General features: G+C 42.3%; 1 protein-coding gene across 3 annotated transcripts in view; it reads left to right on the top strand.

Annotated features, from left to right (window-relative positions):
- Positions 1-4,293: 4,293 nt before the first annotated feature.
- LOC143805123 (discoidin domain-containing receptor 2-like) overlaps positions 4,294-18,814 on the top strand; it is a 207,907-nt gene continuing 193,386 nt past the window's right edge. For 2 of the 3 annotated variants that reach the window (XM_077284012.1, XM_077284011.1), the window contains exon 1: positions 4,294-4,473. The gene's annotated coding sequence lies outside the window, so the exon portion shown is untranslated. Of the gene's footprint in view, positions 4,474-6,223; positions 6,245-18,814 lie in introns of those variants that run through there. The other variant, XM_077284013.1, reaches the window with a different exon arrangement.

An 18,814-nucleotide genomic window follows, 5' to 3' on the forward strand; every position in this document is an offset into this window, starting at 1 on the left:
CACCCTACAGAGTATAATGTAACCCCCCATAGAATATAATGCAGCCCCCCCCAATAGAGTATGATGAAATCACCCCTCATAGAATATATATATAATACAGCCCCCCCCATAGAATTTAATGTAGCCCCAAATAGAATAGAATACAGCCCACCTCCCCATAGAATATAATGCAGCCCCATCAGAGTATGATGCAATCATCCCTCATAAAATCTAATACAGCCCCCCATAGAATATAATACAGCCCACCTCCCCATAATATATAATGCAGCCCCCCATAGTATAAGACAGCCTCCCCCATAGAATATAATATACCCCCATAGTATAACACAGCCTCCCCTACAGAATATAATATACCCCCGCAATAGTATATAACACAGCCACATAGTATATAACATGGCCTCCCCCATAGAATATAATATACCCCCTATAGTATATAGCAAAGCCCGCATAGTATATAGCACAACTTGCATAGTATACAGACATAGACGCCGGTATAGTTAAATGCGGCGTCACTGGCGGGGGAGGGAGGGGGAGGAACAGTGCAGCGGCCCACTACTGGCACCGGCCCTTCTGGCATTTGCCAGAAGTGCCCGATGGCCAGTCTGGCCCTGCATAGTACAATCATAGGGATGATGGGGAGCTAGTATCTCTACCTCTTTTTCCGAGAACACATCTCCAAAGTCCTTCAGGTACCCCGGAAAACCCTCCAGACTAGCGGAGCATATTTGTATAACTTACAGTTCTCCCTGAATACCCTAAACTAGTCTTTCTCACCAGAAAATTTATCAGTAAGGGATATCACAGATTCAGGAGAGACCAACTGTACATCACAGGGTACTGACATCACAACCAGTGGGTTATGGGGGGGGGTCTTCATTAATTTATTTATCTGACCCTGCCACTGATATTCCGATGACTCCAGACTGGCAATCCTTAGCCAGATCCTGAATCATCTGCATCAAATTCACCACCTGGTCACAAAGTGTGTGAACAGGATCTATACTAGCGAAAAAGAAAAATGTATTGGCCAGACGTAATGTGCTGCTAGTCACCTCTCACGGCCAAGCCGTGAGTCAGAATGGTCAAGGAATCCAAGGTGAGAATCCAGGAGAGTCCTTCATAAACAGAAGGAAGAGACAAAAGCGTGGGCAGGTAACGTTCCGAGGTCAGATTATCAAGAGGATAACAGATCACAGCAGAAGGAATTAAACAGTCGGATGGTCAGAACGAAATCCACGGTCAGGCAGCAACAGATCAAGCATACAGAACTCAAGGCACAGGAAGCACAAACCTCACTTGTTGAATGTACGTCTGGCAGAGGTCTGGGAGAAGCAGCTCAGTTAAGTAGCATGGCAATCACCCAGGATAGTGAACACTTGGAGACAGCCAATGCCTCCCAGTCACAGATTGGATAGTTGAGCTGTCAATCAACACACTGACAGCTCAGCATGCCCCTGTACCAGATTGAATGGCCACGCTGTAAATCAAAGTACTTACAGCTTCAGTACGTCCCTGTACCGCATTGGACGGCCGAGCTGTCAGCAACTGCACCCCAGACACACTGAGGGGTGGAACCGTGACAAAGGGTAGCTTGGTCTGTCTGCACATTGTCCAGAGCATGGAGCATGGAGACATGCCAGTACACCAAGAGACATGGAGTGGACTGTAGGAAGGCAACAACCTAGCAGCAGGACCGCTAACTCCTCCTTTGTGCAAGAGCCCTGCAAAATGACCTCCAGCAGGCCACAAACATCCATGTGTCTGCTCAAACTGTCAGAAACAGTCTCCATGAGGGCGGTATGAGGGCCTGACGTCCACAAGTGGGTTTTGAGCTTACAGCCCAACACCGTGCAGGGTGATTGACATTTGCCAGAGAACACCAAGATTGGTATATTCGACATTGGTGCCCTGTGCAGTTCACGGAAAAGAGCAGGTTGACACTGAGCACATGTGACAGGTGTCACAAAGTCTGGAGCCGCTGCGGAGAACGTACTGCTGCCTACAACATCCTCCAACATGACGGGTTTGGCAGTTGATCAGTAATGATGTGGGGAGGCATTTCTTTGGAGGGCCGCACAGCCCTCAATGAGATAGCCAGTGGTACCGGGATGAGATCCTCAGACCCATTGTGAGACCATATGCAGGTGCACTGGGCCCTGGGTTCCTTCTGATGCATTACAATGTTAGGCCTCATGTGGCTGAAGTGTGTCAATAGTTCCTGCATAATGAAGGCATTAATGCTAAGGACTGGCCTGCCCGTTCCTCAAACCTGAATCCAATCAAGCACATCTGGGACTGTATCGCTCAGAGCCGGGTACTCAGGTCACCGGGCAGCGTTGGATTCAGGGGGTCACGGGGATGGCAGCCGTGCCTAGTGCCTGTGCTCCAGGGACAGTGAAATAGGGATTAAAAATAAAAAGATAAAAAGGAAAACAAAAATTAAAAAGAAGAGTTTGTGACGCCAGTTGGAGTGTTCGGTTGAAGATGACCGACACTGCAGATGATCTCTGGGGGGTCGGTGTTTAACCCCCTCCAACTAGGGCTGGCCCCCAGGGATAGTAATGGAAGTAGATGGTGCAGAGTGATAAGGCAGGAGACAGGGAAAGTCACTTTACCATTTACTGAAGTCCAGATGCAGTTTCAGAGGATGGAATACAACTCTCACCAGGTATACAGTCTGCACTGTACGATGGGAATTATCTCTCTCTGCTGTGATTCAGTATGAACTCTCTGCTGCTCTAATCCCTTCTGGGACAAAGGTTTCCTGGAGTCTGAAACTTCCAGTTCAGCCATGTACTCACTGTGTTTTCTCCCCAGGCAGCCCGCAGTGTGAATCCTATGTGAAGCACATGTTTGTTCTTGCACAATCCCTCACTGATACTCTGTTGCTATGGAGCTCCTGGGAAAAACACGTCACTGCTGGTTATGAAAACCACAGAGCATCTCAGCTTATCACCCAACTCTGGAAGCCTGTGGATGGCCTAGGGGCTGATGCCCTGATCCTTCTCAGCACTGTCCCTGGGGAGAGCACATATCTCTCCTCCTTGAACATTCTCCATTTTCTTTTCACACACTGTTTTCTCACAGACTAACTATGCCCCTCCCCTCCCAGTTAGGGGATCTCTGCAAAGCTCTAAGTTTCAGACAGAGTAAGGGAGCAGGGTAAATTGTTTGTGCAGTTGTCCTCAGCGGAGAAAGCATAACTCCCATCATTTACAATACACATATAAAATAGTACATATTTGACCATTTTGTGGCGCCACAGACACAGGGCGCTACAGGACCTCATGTCTTGATTCATCCACCAATGTCACGTTGACACCACAGACTGTCCAGGAGTTGACTGGTGCTTTAATCCAGGTCTGGGAGGAGATCTCTCAGGAGAACATCCGTTGCCTCATCAGGAGCATGCACAGGCATTGTAAGGAGGTCATACAGACACATGGAGGCCACACACACTACTGAGCATCATTTCCTTGTCTTGAGGCATTTCCACCGAAGTTCGATCAGCCTGTAATTTGATTTTCCACTTTGATTGTTAGTATCATTCCAAATTCAGACCTCCATGGGATATTACTTTTTATTTACATTGATCATTTTTATGTTTTATTGTTCTCAAAGCATTTCACTATGTAATAAATAAAGATTTGCAACTAGAATATTTAATTCAGTGATATCTAGGATGTGATAGTGTTCCCTTTATTTTTTTGATCAGTGTACAATGAGTACAGACATCAGATGTTATATTCAGGATAGTATGTGGCAGGTATATATTATACTATCAGTACAGACATCAAATGTTAAATGCAGGATAATATGTTACTGGTATATATTATACAATGAGTTCAGACATTATATATACATGATAGTATGTGACTTGAATATATTATACTAGGAGTACAGACATCAGATGTTATATACAGACAGTATGTGATCGGTATGCATTATACAATGACTACAGACATCAGATGTTACATACAGGATAGTATGTGATGATATATATTATACTACGAGTACAGCCATCAGATGTTATATTCACACTGCGTAGGTGCCGCTTTCCTGGCTTCGGATAGAAGAACACATCCATTGTTATAGATAAGATTCCAGAAATTATCTCAACATTTATGTCCAAAGATACTACTCTTAAAAAGTTCTAAAAAGTTCATGAGACTTGCAACCACACATTTCCAGTGTCCTGTACCTTTAAAAGGCAAAGCAGATGCAGTAGCCCCCCTCTATCTCTCCCTCCTTTCCCTCCTCCTCCTCCACCTCCTCTCCTTGTCTCTAGCCGGAAGGGGGATGTGATGTAAAATCACAGTCAAACTTTTGGAAGTTCTCTCTGATTATTACAGAACTGAACAATCCCCACAAAAAAAGACAACTGGAGGACTATCCATAAAGTAAAAAGTGGGGGGGATCAAGTCAGGAGACCGTGGAGACCCCCCAGACCGGACATCTATTCTTCACACACAGGTCAGTTGGAAACTTTTTGGCTGCTGGGATTCTGTGATCGGAATGATAAACAGCGAGATGTTGCAGGAACAATGGTAAGGTTGGCGAGCGCAGAAAGTTGTCAGATGGCGGAATATAAGGACATTTTAAACAAACATTGGAATTTATTATGAATTTTCAAAAACATTAGCATTTTTGTGAATATTCATTAATAAAGTTTGGAAAATATTCAGAAAACATTGAAGACTTTTGAAAAATTTCCAAAAAATTAGATCTTTAGAAAGTTCACTTAAAAGTTTGGGGAATTTTCAGAAAACAATTACAGCTTTTGAAGTATTTTGGGGAGTTTTTTTTAAGAAATGTTCAAAAACATTCAAAATATACTTGGAATCTTCTAAAATATTAGACCTTTTGAGCATTTTTGTTTATTTTTTTTCTTGCCTGCAACGTGATCTCGATGTGGAGAGTGCACAATGTGAACATGTATTACATTAGGCCGACCATTGATTAGATGATCGTTCTGCATTGAAACATGCAGGTGATGCACAGATTTATTGGATATTTGATTCTAATGTAGCAAAAGTAATTAAAATTCAAGTTGGTAAGTGTCCAGTAACCTAGAATATCAGATTTTTTGTTTTTGCTATGGAAACAGCGCCCCTCTTGTCCATAGGCTGAGTCGGGTATTGCAGGTCAGCCCAATTGTGCTGTTTCCTTCTCCCATCATTGCCTCTTGGGTTTTGAAGGGAATATATATTAAGAAGCACAGCAGACTTCTTGTCCATTAATCTAATTGCAAACCATTATAATCCACTTATATTTTGGGAGGTCACTTTGAAAGATACCGGGAAACACTTGCACCATTTGGACACAATTCCGCTCTTAAAGAGTTTCAGGTCCTTGAAATTGTTTTCCAAATTATGATTTTTTTTAAAGTTATTATGAAGTTCTGACAGAATCACTCAATTATTCCGTGGTAACCGCTTCATTGTTATGACTCAGCTTCCATAGCAACCAGAGAGATTCTATGTTACCCAGGAGTGGACTGTATCCATAAAATCAGGAAGTCCTGGAAAATTGGTACCGTCAACAACTATGGGCTAGTTCTAAATCATTTCAATTTACCTTGTAAATGATTCTTCTGCCGTTCCATGCCTTGCTCATCCTCATCCTCCTGGTTCATAATCTGAATGTCAGGCTGAGGCTACATGGAGACTTTAGCCACAACCATGACAAGCACGTGTCCAGGAATCCAGCACGCTTGGACGTCTTGTATGTTGTGTGTTGCAGCACGACTGCATTCACTTTTATTATGGCGCATTGTAGCACAAGTGCAGCCTTGGGTAATACAATGTGTGTCGCAGCCAAAGTCTCCGTGTAGCAGGAGTGCAAGGTAAAATGAATGCAGGGATCCAGCTAATTTCTATGGGAAACAGCCTCCAGTTGTTTGATCCCTAAAATACAGTCTGAATGAGGAGCTGTCACTTATCATACATTTTGTTACCTGCTGTAAATGCCGCTGTTCTCCTGAATCCGGGGATATTTTTCTCTTGTTTCTGCTCCTCTCCATTCCTTAGATATGGCCACTTCTTCCCTGTATATAAATCTAGTCTTATTATCAAGTGGGTGTGGTCATGAACTCTGTGGGCGTTTTTCTTGAGACCCACACCCACTTGGCTAACAAGACCAGAGTTATATACAGGGAAGAGGAGGCCATATCTCAGGAACGGAGAGGCGCAGGAATAAAAGAAAAACATTACCAGATTCAGAAGAACAGCGGCACTTTCACCAGGTAAAAATTTATGGCAAGTGACCGGTCACCTTTAAATGTCTAAGAATCGGGAGCCCACAGCAGGTAACACAGAAGCAATTATCTGCGGACATCGCATAGCGCCAGAGATCACATGATCGCTGACGACAGGAAGTGGTGTTAAGGTTACGTTTATTAGACCTTAGCAGACACGTGGAACTATCTTCTAGGGTTGAGAAAACTCTTTTCTGATCACTATTTGATAATTTCTTTTAATATTTCTTAATTCCTTGATTTTATAAACGTATTCTCTGTTTATATTTTTAATGACATCACTTCATTTGGATTTTGTTGCGGTACATCACATGCAACGAGGTAATGACCCCCAGCCTATAAGCTGGGTATATTGTCCCTGGCATGACACCGATCGGCTTGGAACATTCCGTGCCATTCCTATGAACTATATCCCCTTCTACCTGCCAGAAGTAGCATCGTCCCCTGACTGCTGCGCTCCTCCGTGCTGACACATGAACTCCCTGCAGCCACCACAGCCGTCCTGGGCTGTAATTTGAGCAAATGGAAATCTTGTTCCCCTTTGCCAGCTGCTTAGCTCAGGCATTTTAACAAGGCCACAAATATGAAGTGGTAGAGATAGAGGGTCCGTCTCGCCCAGCGATGAGCACAGGATCATCCCTTGCATCTGCCAGCCACGACTCCTTAATAAATACATCCTGGGTAATAATATGATACATCGGTTATTTTAAAGAGAGCTTCCCTTTTAAATATTAGAAAAATACCCGTTCTTAGTGATATCACATTAGACCACCAATATGTGTGCCGTGGAACCACTTACATCTGAATAATACATTGCCCATACAGAACACAGCTTTTGACATGTCTGCTCTTCCTTTACGATATATTAAATAAGTAGGTGTAGGTAGGAAAGGAAGTGACAACCACCCTGACCACTTTGTGTCAGCTACAGTTGTCAGGTGTGAACATGATGTCTATGGATACACTAGAACTTCCCGTCATGCAGTGTGTTGTGTTGGGCTCTGGCTGGGTCATCGTTATATAAGAACGCCGTCCTGAAGCCCATGAGGTCATCTTGTGTTCTCATCCAGATACTCTTGTATGTCGCTGGGACAGAGGGAGAACATGCTGTGGATTATTTTCTGCACTGAAACTGCATGGTATTACTATGAAGTGTTGAGACCAAGCAACACAGACAGTCTCTTCCATGAAGTCTATTCATCATCTAGTGAAATCTGTCTATTCGAATCTTTTAAAATATAAATTCACCAAATTGTTCCAAAAACTGTGAATCACAAGTACTGCAATTTCTACAATTGTTTTGGATCCAAGAAGTATCGTTTCTCCTTGCGGAGAGTGACATGATAAGCATGTCGAGGTGAGGAGACTTAAAGCCGCAATGCTCCTCTGGGAAATATGCAAATTGTCTCTTCAGAGAGGAAGAGGACTAGAACTCTAGTGCCACCTATTGGAAGTAGCAATCCTAACAGTCAATGTCGACTCTTTAACGAGCCTGAGTTCTAGTCCTCTTCCTCTCTGAAGAGACAATTTGCATATTTACCAGAGGAGCATTGCGGCTTTAAGTCTCCTCACCTCGACATGCTTATCATGTCACTCTCCACAAGGAGAAACGATACTTCTTGGATCCCAGTCAGACGCCTCTCAATCAGCCAAACCAGATCTCCACTTTGCACTGACGAGGGGCAGCACCCCGAAACACAGTGTCTGCAAATTGAGATTCTGGTTTGGCTATTATCCTAAGTCAGGTGACAAGGCTCGTTAAAGAGTCGACATTGACTGCTAGGATTGCTACTTCCAATAGGTGGCACTAGAGTTCTAGTGCTCTACCTTGTGTTGTGATAGCTGCAAGGCATTATGGGGAAGTCCCCACGGCTACACCTGCGGTTATGTAACAAATGGCAGTCTGTATTCTTCTCAGCCAATTCATATAAATTGAATTATATTTAGAATTGAGAGTCCTCAGTGGTTGATACACTTTAATGGCTAACTGAAAAGATGGTAACAAATTGCAAGCTTTCGAGACTACACGGGTCTCTTCATCGGGCAAAGACTAAAAGAAATTCTGAAGAATCACATATTTATGCACAACATAGCACAGAGAGAAAAAAAAACATGGTACCAAGATATATATCTTTCCTGTATAAATTGAATTGCAATTTGTTTGAATTTTATTCCAGTAAATGTACGTAAAGTTTGACGCAAATTTATTTTGCATCTATCTGTCTATTTAAAATGAAAAATAAGCGCAGCACTAGTATCCACTAGTCGAGTGGAAAGCCCCCTATATGTGCAGAGATTGGATGCAGCACATCATTCAGAGTGAAAAAACTTCTATTTAATGGCCCAATATGGCAATGTTTCGGTTCATTAGTAAGAACCTTTCTCAAGTTATATCTATCTGTCTGTCTATCGGGAAATATATAGGAGATTGATAATTAACTTCATGAGATAGGGAAGTGTTTTGGAGCAAGAACTACTCTATTTCTTATGTGCCCCCGTAATACGATATTCACCCCCGACCCCCCTTCCGAGAGTGATTACCAGGGGGAGATATAACATTTTCTAAATACATTCTGTCAGGACACTGGGTCTTGTTCTCTTCTTGCCCCCTAGGCTGTTGTTATTGTGGGTGGGGGAGGGGAGAGGTCCTGGATGACTGAATGTACAGCTGCGGACACTATGCTGTAAATGACTGCAGCTCCAGAGCAGTGAAATTAAAGTTTCAGGATTGCAAAATGGTAGGACCGTTTCTCTAGTGAATTGGGATCGGCCCATCATTAGGAGGAATTGGGTGAAATTGCTTTTTTGTAAATTTACAAGAATAATAGGGTAATCTATTGTAATGGTCCCAGTGATCCCCAATATGGAGGCTTTTAATATGGGGGTACCATTTTCGGTTATGGTACCTCCCTCTGCTTGCGCTGTGCCATGGCCTGGGCATGTTGATGCTGTCGGATCCTGCCCCCCTTGTCCTTGTTTGCATGTCTTGTAGAAGTTGCCTGGCCATGAGGGTGGGATTCCTGTGGTTAAGGGGTCATCTGGGGAACGTATTCATCCTCTTTGTCCTTGTGTAATTGCATCACCCCTGGTCCAGCATCACTTTACATTCCTCAATATAAGTAATTCCATGAGAAGCCCAGGGGCCCTTCACCCATCTACACTTTGTGCCTACTCATCATGCTATCATCATTTGGGACTCAAATTGTTAAGGCTGTGTGCACACGTAGCAGATTTTTCACGTTTTTTTAGCGGTTTTTCACTATAAAACCGCGAAAAAAACACTCACATTAAGCATCCTATTTAATAGAATGCAATCCGCATTTTTTGTGCACATGCTGCATTCTTTTCCTGAGAGGAATCGCATTCCGGAAAAAAATGCAGCATGTTCATTAAATTTGCGGAATCGCGGGGATTCCGCACACTTAGGAATGCATTGATCTGCTTACTTCCCGCAGGGGGCTATGCCCACCATGCGGGAAGTAAGCAGATCATGTGCGGTTGGTACCCAGGGTGGAGGAGAGGAGACTCTCCTCCACGGACTGGGCACCATATAATTGTTAAAATAAAAAATAATTAAAATAAAAAATCATGATATACTCACCTTCGATGGCCCCCGGAGTCCTCCCGCCTCTCAGCAGGGCACGTGGCCGCTTCCATTCCTATAGATGGTGTGTGTGAAGGACCTGCGATGACGTCGCGGTCACATGACCGCGATGACGTCGCGATCACGTGACCGCGACATCATCGAAGGTCCTGCACACACACCATCTATAGGAACGGATGCCACTGAGGATATCGGCTGCCTTCGGAAGGTGAGAATAACCATTTTTTTTATTTTTTTTATTATTTTTAGCATTCTATCTTTTACTATTGATGCTGCATAGGCTGCATCAATAGTAAAAAGTTGGTCACACTTGTCAAACACTATGTTTGACAAGTGTGACCAACCTGTCAATCAGTTTTCCAAGCGATGCTACAGATCGCTTGGAAAACGCTAGCATTCTGCAAGCTAATTATGCTTGCAAAATGCTAGTTTTCTGCGGGAATATGCATGCCAATTCCGCATGCGATATACCCGCGGCAGGAGTTGCAGAATTGCCACGGAAATTTCCGTGGCAATTCTGCAACGTGTGCACTTAGCCTAAAAGAAGCTTCTACTTTTTTGGCAAATTGGCCAAATATTGGCAAATATTTGCCATATCTGGCAAATATTGGTGACAAATCCTGAGCCTCCGTATTCATTAAGGCTATGTGCACACGTTCAGGTTTTTTCGCGTTTTTTTCACGTTTTTCTCGATAAAAACGCTATAAAAACTCATTAATAACACATAAATTATGCATCCTATCATTTAGAATGCATTCTGCATGTTTTGTGCACATGGTGCGTTTTTTTTCCGTGAAAAAAACGCATCGCGGTAAAAAAAGCAGCATGTTCATTAATTTTGCGGATTTTCCGCGCTTTTCACGCAATTCTATGCATTTGGAAAAAAACGCACAAAAACGTGTCAAAAAACGTGTCAAAAAACGCGAAAAAAACGCATGCGGATTTCTGGCAGAAATGTCCGGTTTTTGTCAGGAAAATTTCTGCTAGAAATCCTGACGTGTGCACATACCCTATACTGCAGTAAAAGCAGCAGAAGTCTTTTACTGATACCATTGCTGACTTTACTATAAAGCCAGTCATTGATTAAATGAGGGGGCAGAGGACTGCACTCGAATTTTAAATTGAGTCATGCACTCCCTGGAGGGACCCTGTGCTAGGCATAAACAGTAACAATTTAACTGGAGTGTCTCTTTATGTCTCATATTGGAACTCCTCCTTATAGAGGGGAACTAGCATCTCTCATAACTAAAGGTACCTTCACACGAAGCGACGCTGCAGCGATAGCGACAACGATGCCGATTGCTGCAGCGTCGCTGTTTGATCGCTGGAGAGCTGTCACACAGACCGCTCTCCAGCGACCAACGATGCCGAGGTCCCCGGGTAACCAGGGTACACATCGGGTTGCTAAGCGCAGGGCCGCGCTTAGTAACCCGATGTTTACCCTGGTTACCAGCGTAAAAGTAAAAAAAACAAACAGTACATACTCACCTGCGCGTCTCCCAGCGTCTGCTTCCTGACACTGACTGAGCTCCGGCCCTAACAGCACAGCGGTGACGTCACCGCTGTGCTTTCACTTTCACTTTAGAGCCGGATCTCAGTCAGAGCAGGAAGCAGAGGCTGGAGGACGCGCAGGTGAGCATGTACTGTTTGTTTTTTTTACTTTTACGCTGGTAACCAGGGTAAACATCGGGTTACTAAGCGCGGCCCTGCGCTTAGTAACCCGATGTTTACCCTGGTTACCAGTGTAAAACATCGCTGGTATCGTTGCTTTTGGTGTCAAACACAACGATACACGGCGATCGGACGACCAAATAAAGTTCTGGACTTTATTCAGCGACCAGCGACATCACAGCAGGATCCTGATCGCTGCTGCGTGTCAAACTAAACGATATCGCTAGCGATGACGCTGCAACGTCACGGATCGCTAGCGATATCGTTTAGTGTGACGGTACCTTTACACTCTAAGACATAACACAATGACATTGGTGGAAACACTTGTGAGCCTTGAATGAATTTACAGTGGTTTCTTATCATTTGGGGAGGGGCTAGGCTAATAAGCGAGGAATCAGATTTGCATATTTGATCTGGATTAGATATACGAGCTGTACATATTACATGCAATGGATTCTCCCATCTCCTTGAGTTTACAGATGGTGTTAAAAAAGATTCTTGGGCTGGACTGCAGCATCATCACTAGGGCTACTATTAAATGACGACTTCTATCTCTGTATATCCAGCACGGTATGATTTTATTGTGAGACCATTTATTTATATATTTACTACAATATTTTAACAATTCATGTCACATTATCCCAACCAAGAATTTAGATTTTTACTATGAGACCCTTATTATTTACAAATAGTAGAGCCAAAGTTATGACCCATTCTTATGGTGAAGGTAGGACTCTGACCTTAATTTCCAGGCCTGGTACACAGCATTGTCTTGCTAGCAGAAATCCAAATCTTGTAGTTTAATAATGGGGAGGTGGGAGGGGGATGCTAGGTGTTTAAATATTTTCCATCAGGTCATTGCCTCTCACTAGACATATCTGGCTGAATGAGATCCCACAGAGCAATGAAGTCATGTGTTCAAAAACCGCAGGAATAATTTAAGATTCTTTATGTCTATTTTAGTTTCCTGATTCTATTTCTTGTTCTAAAGAACATGCTAAATGTATTAATCTAAGAGTCCCAGAACTTAAATCCAGTTACTATGTAGCACAGTCCAAGGGTCCTGGTTGTAGAGTGAATTACATACACGGTCCTTAAAAAATATAACAACTAAAATACTGCTCCTATGTACAAGAATATAACTACAATATTAATGTCTTCTATGTAAAAGAATATAAGTACTATAATACTGCCTCCTATGTACAAGAATATAACTGCTATAATACTGCCCCTATGTACAAGAATATAACTACTATAATACTGCCCCTATGTACAAGAATGTAACTACTATAATACTGCCCCTATGTACAAGAATATAATTACTATAAACTGCCCCCTATGTACAAGAATATAACTACTATAATACTGCCCCTATGTACAAGAATATAACTACTATAATACTGCCCCATGTACAAGAATATAACTACTATAATACTGCCCCTATGTACATGAATATAATTACTATAAACTGCCCCCTATGTACAATAATATAACTACTATAATACTGCTCCTGGTAACAAGAATATAACTACAATAATGCTGCCTCCTATGTACAAGACTATAACTACTATAATACTGCTCCTATGTACAAGAATATAACTACAATATACAGACGGCGACAACCCTGGCACACGCTGCATATACGTTTTCTCCAGGCGCGCCGAACCTAATATTTCCATTTCCATGTGTGATTCCACCATTACTCCCCAGCAACATGCCCGCTGTCTTGGGGTCATACTTTTGACTCTTCAAAAACTCTTACTGTAGCTCTAATTCATTCTTGTCTGGTCTATTGCAACTCACTACTAATCGGTCTCCCTCTTACCAAACTCTTCCCTCTGCAACCCGTCTTGAATGCAGCAGCCAGGATCATATTGCTTTCCAACCTTTACACCAATGCCTCTACCCTGTGCCAGTCATTACAATGGTTGTCCACCTGATACAGAGTTCAATATAAACGTACCACTCTCACCCATACAGCGCTTCATGGTTGAGCACGACCTTACATCTCGTCTCAGTCTACCACCCTACTCATTCCTTCTGCTCTGATAATGACTTAAAACTAAAATCCTCAGTAATCTGAACTCCCATTCCCATCTCCAAGACTTCTCACGTACCGCACCAATTCTTTGTAATGCACTACCCAGGACAATTCGACTAATTCCCAATATCCACATGTTTATGCGTGACCTAAAAACACATTTCTATAGACTGGCCTATCGCCGCACCACACTTATCTAACTATCCCCATTTTGCCAACACAAAATTTTCTTCAAAATCATAACCCTCGTAGCATCTGTTCACACACCCTCCATGCTCTTAATAGCTTTCTGTATAGCTTTCTGTGTCTGTACTGTACATACAGTGACTAGTGACTGTTATATGCAGCGCTATGTGAATACTCTATTTATTATACTGATGGCTGAACTGTACAATACAAGCACTTCTTACCATTTACCTTTTGTGTCTTACCTATTTCCTCATATATTGTAAATTTGCAAACAGAGCCCTAATTCCTCGATATCTGAGTTATGTTTATTCTGTAATGTACTTATTGTCTGTACAAGTCCCCTCAAAAAAATTGTAAAGTGCTGCAGAATATGTTGGCACTATAAAAATAACGATTGTTATTATTTTAGCTACTATAATACTGCTCCTACCTACAAGAATATAACTACTATAATACTGCCCCTATGTACAAGAATATAAGTACTATAATATTGCTCCTACCTACAAGAATATAACTACTATAATACTGCCCCTATGTACAAGAATATAACTACTATAATACTGCCCCTATGTACAAGAGTATAACTTCTATAATACTGCCTCCTATGTACAAGAATATAACTACTATAATACTGCCCCTATGTACAAGAATATAACTACTATAATACTGCTCCTATGTACAAGAATATAACTACTATAATACTGCCCCTATGTACAAGAATATAACTACTATAATACTGCTCCTATGAAGAGGAATATAGCTACTATAATACTGCTCCTATGTACAAGAATATAACTACTATAATACTGCCCCTATGTACAAGAATATAACTTCTGTAATACTGCCTCCTATGTACAAGAATATAACTTCTATAATACTGCCTCCTATGTACAAGAATATAACTACTATAATACTGCCCCTATGTACAAGAATATAACTACTATAATACTGCTCCTATGTACAAGAATATAACTACTATAATACTGCCCCCTATGTACAAGAATATAACTACTATAATACTGCTCCTATGTAGAGGAATATAGCAACTATAATACTGCTCCTATGTACAAGAATATAACTACTATAATACTGCCCCTATGTACAAGAATATAACTACTATAATACTCCCCCTATATACCAGAATATAACTACTATAATACTGCTCCTATGTACAGGAATATAGCTACTATAATACTGCTCCCATGTACAAGAATATAACTACTATAATACTGCCCCCTATGTACAAGAATATAACTACTATAATACTGCTCCTATGTACAGGAATATAGCTACTATAATACTGCTCCTATGTACAAGAATATAAGTACTATAATATTGCTCCTACCCACAAGAATATAACTACTATAATACTGTCCCTATGTACAAGAATATAGCTACTACTAGATGGTGGCCCGATTCTAACACATCGGGTATTCTAGGTATTCTATGTATGTATGTATGTATATAGCAGCCACATAGTATATAGCACAGGCCACGTAGTATATAGGAGCCATGTAGTATATAGCAGACAAATACTACGTGGCCTGTGCTATATACTATGTGGCTGCTATATACATACATACATACATATTGTAGAATACCCGATGCATTAATACAGCCCACGTACTATATAACACAGCCCACGCAGTATATAGCAGCTACGCAGTATATAACACAGGCCACGCAGTATATAACACAGCCACGTAGTATATAGCACAGCCCACGCAGTATATAACACTGACCATGTAGTATATAGCAGCCACGCCATATATAACACAGCCCACGCAGTATTTAGCAGTGTGGGCACATATCCCTGTTAAAAAAAATGAGTAAAATAAAAAATAGTTCTATACTCACCCGCCAGGATCCAGCGAAGCTCTGGCGATAAGCGCGTGGCTGCCGCCATCTTCCGTTCCCAGGATGCACTGCACAATTACCCAGAAGACTTAGCGGTCTCGCGAGACTGCTAAGTCTTCTGGGTAATTTCGCAATGCATCTCTGGGAACGGAAGATGGCGGCAGGCGCGAGCGCATAGTCGTACGACAGAAGGTGAGAATAGCAGTTTTTTTGTTTTTTTATTATTTTTAACATTAGATCTTTTTACTATTGATGCTGCATAGGCAGCATCAATAGTAAAAACTTGGGGACACACAGGGTTAATAGCAGCGGTAACGGAGTGCGTTACCTGCGGCATAACGTGGTCCGTTACCGCTGGCATTAACCCTGTGTGAGCGGTGACTGCGGGGAGTATGGAGCGGGCGCTTGGCACTGACTGCAGGGGAGTAGGGAGGGACTAATCGGACTGTGCCTGTCGTTGATTGGTCGCGGCAGCCATGACAGGCAGCTGGCGAGACCAATCAGAGACGCGGGATTTCCGTGACAGAAGCTGCACACAGAAAGACAGACAAACGGAAGTACCCCTTAGACAATTATATATAGAGATAATACTGTCCCCTATGTACAAGAATATAACTACTATAATACTGCCCCTATGTACAAGAATATAACTACTATAATACTGCTCCTATGTACAAGAATATAACTACTATAATACTGCTCCTATGTACAGAAATATAGCTGGTATAATACTGCCCTCGTGTATAAAAATACAGTTCCTTTAATACTGCACATATGTATAAGAAAATAACTGCTATAATAATGCCCCGATATACAAAAGTAAATCTTTACTAATACTGCCCCTATGTACAAGAATCTAACTACAATAATACTGCTCCTATATAAGAATATGCCTACTATACTACTGTCCTTTTTGTATAGGAATATAACTAGTTTAATATATACATTTTGTAAGTTACTCCTGTATACAACAATAGTGTGATTACATTGCACTATTAATATAGTGGAGCATTCAGCCAGCAGACGGTATAATTAATAGAAGTGATATAATGTAATCTGAGGCTGCCTTCCTTCCCGTGCCGTGGCAGCGATCATTCTCAGTCATTGTGATTGTGATTGCTGTACACAGAGGGGTTGTGCAGCTGTTTGAACAGATAACTTATGTGTTCAACAGACTTGATATGTTTGGGGGTTTGGGATGTGACTAAGATCCTGTAAGGAAAGGAGCAATTTGGAGAAAAAGTCCCATACTACAAAAAATGTTGAATGTTATATGCAAAACTATATCTTAAGATAGTTTATCCTTTGGTCACCACAAGGTATACGTAGGATGTTTTTTCTTCTGTTTGGGCATCTCAGAAGAGAGTAATTGCTTTTTGTAGTCATTACGGTTCTTCCTATTTCATGTCACATAGTCTCCCTTGCTTCATAGAAATGCACAGTTCTTGGTGTCTCCACCTCTTACTTTCTGTGGCCTCTCCCACAAGACTGAATGTAATGTCTGAGCCATAGCAGCCTAAGAATGAAAAGCTAGATGCTTATTGTCATAGAGAAAAATTAAAATTAATTAAAACTTAATTAAAATCCATAAAACATCTCCGGAGAGGGGACATATCACCCTCACATTGAACATATGTAATTTATTATAGCTGGGAGAATAGAGAAAGAACACTTCAATCTTCACTGAAGTAGGACTCCACACTGAGCATATGGAATTAGTTATAGCTGGGGAAGAGACAAACTAATTGTAAGTGGAGAAGTGGGAGGGAGCTGACACAAACTCCCACTGAAGTAAGGGCCTCCTGCGGTGAACAGGTAATGACAACAGGAGATTTGTTCTGGGAAAAGACACAAGACTCAGGTTCGTTTATGCAGAGGCGGGGAAATATACTTCCTAGGCTCCCATACCTTTTGGAGCATTATTTAGGTTAGTGTATTTTTTCAGTCCTGGAAGGTGCAGCATGCTCTAGTTCTGTCTGGTTTCCTAAGGAGTACTGTCATGGTTCTCAATGGCAAGAGACCGTAGTAAAGCATACAAAAGGACTAGCTCTTGGAAGATGGGAACTCGAGCTGACTGTGAGCTAAACCTACCGCACAACTAACAGTGGCCGGGTAGCGTGCCTACGTTTTATCCCTAGACGCCCAGCGCCAGCCGGAGGACTGCCTGACCCTAGCAGAGGAAAATACAGACCTGGCTTACCTCTAGAGAAATTTTCCCCAAAAGGCAGACAGTAGCCCCCACATGATATTAGAGGAAATTGACATACGAAGTATGAAGATAGGTTTAGCAAATTGAGGTCCGCTTACTAGATAGTAGGAAGACAGAAAAGGGAACTTCACAGTCAGCTGAAAACCCTTTTCAAAACACCATCCTGAAATTACTTTAAGACTCTAATATCAACTCATGACACTAGAGTGGCAATTTCAGCTCACAAGAGCTTCCAGCCTCAGAAATATTCAAACACAGAGAACTGGAACAAAAATGCAAAACAAACTTAGGACTACAAGTCCAACTTAGCTGATAGTAGTCTAGGAGCAGGAACATGCAACAGAAAGGCTTCTGGTAACATTGTTGGCCGGCATAGAAATGACTGAGGAGCAAGGTTAAATAGAAAACTCCCACATCCTGATGGAAACAGGTGAACAGAGGAGATGAAGCACACAAGTTCAGTACCACCAGTGACCACCGGGGGAGCCCAGAAACCCAATTCACAACAGTACCCCCCCCTCAAGGAGGGGGCACCGAACCCTCACCAGAACCACCAGGGCGATCAGGATGAGCCCTATGAAAGGCACGGACCAAATCGGAGGCATGAACATCAGAGGCTGTCACCCAAGAATTATCCTCCTGACCGTAGCCCTTCCACTTGACCAGATACTGAAGTCTCCGTCTGGAAACACGGGAGTCCAAGATCTTCTCGACAACGTACTCCAACTCACCCTCAACCAACACCGGAGCAGGAGGCTCAATGGAAGGCACAACCGGTACCTCATACCTGCGCAACAATGACCGATGGAAGACATTATGAATAGAAAAAGATGCAGGGAGGTCCAAACGAAAGGACACAGGGTTAAGAATCTCCAATATCTTGTACGGGCCGATGAACCGAGGCTTAAACTTAGGAGAAGAAACCTTCATAGGGACAAAACGAGAAGACAACCACACCAAGTCCCCAACACAAAGACGAGGACCAAC

Source organism: Ranitomeya variabilis, chromosome 2 (assembly GCF_051348905.1).
Source record: "Ranitomeya variabilis isolate aRanVar5 chromosome 2, aRanVar5.hap1, whole genome shotgun sequence".
NCBI classification, from domain to species: Eukaryota; Metazoa; Chordata; class Amphibia; order Anura; family Dendrobatidae; genus Ranitomeya; species Ranitomeya variabilis.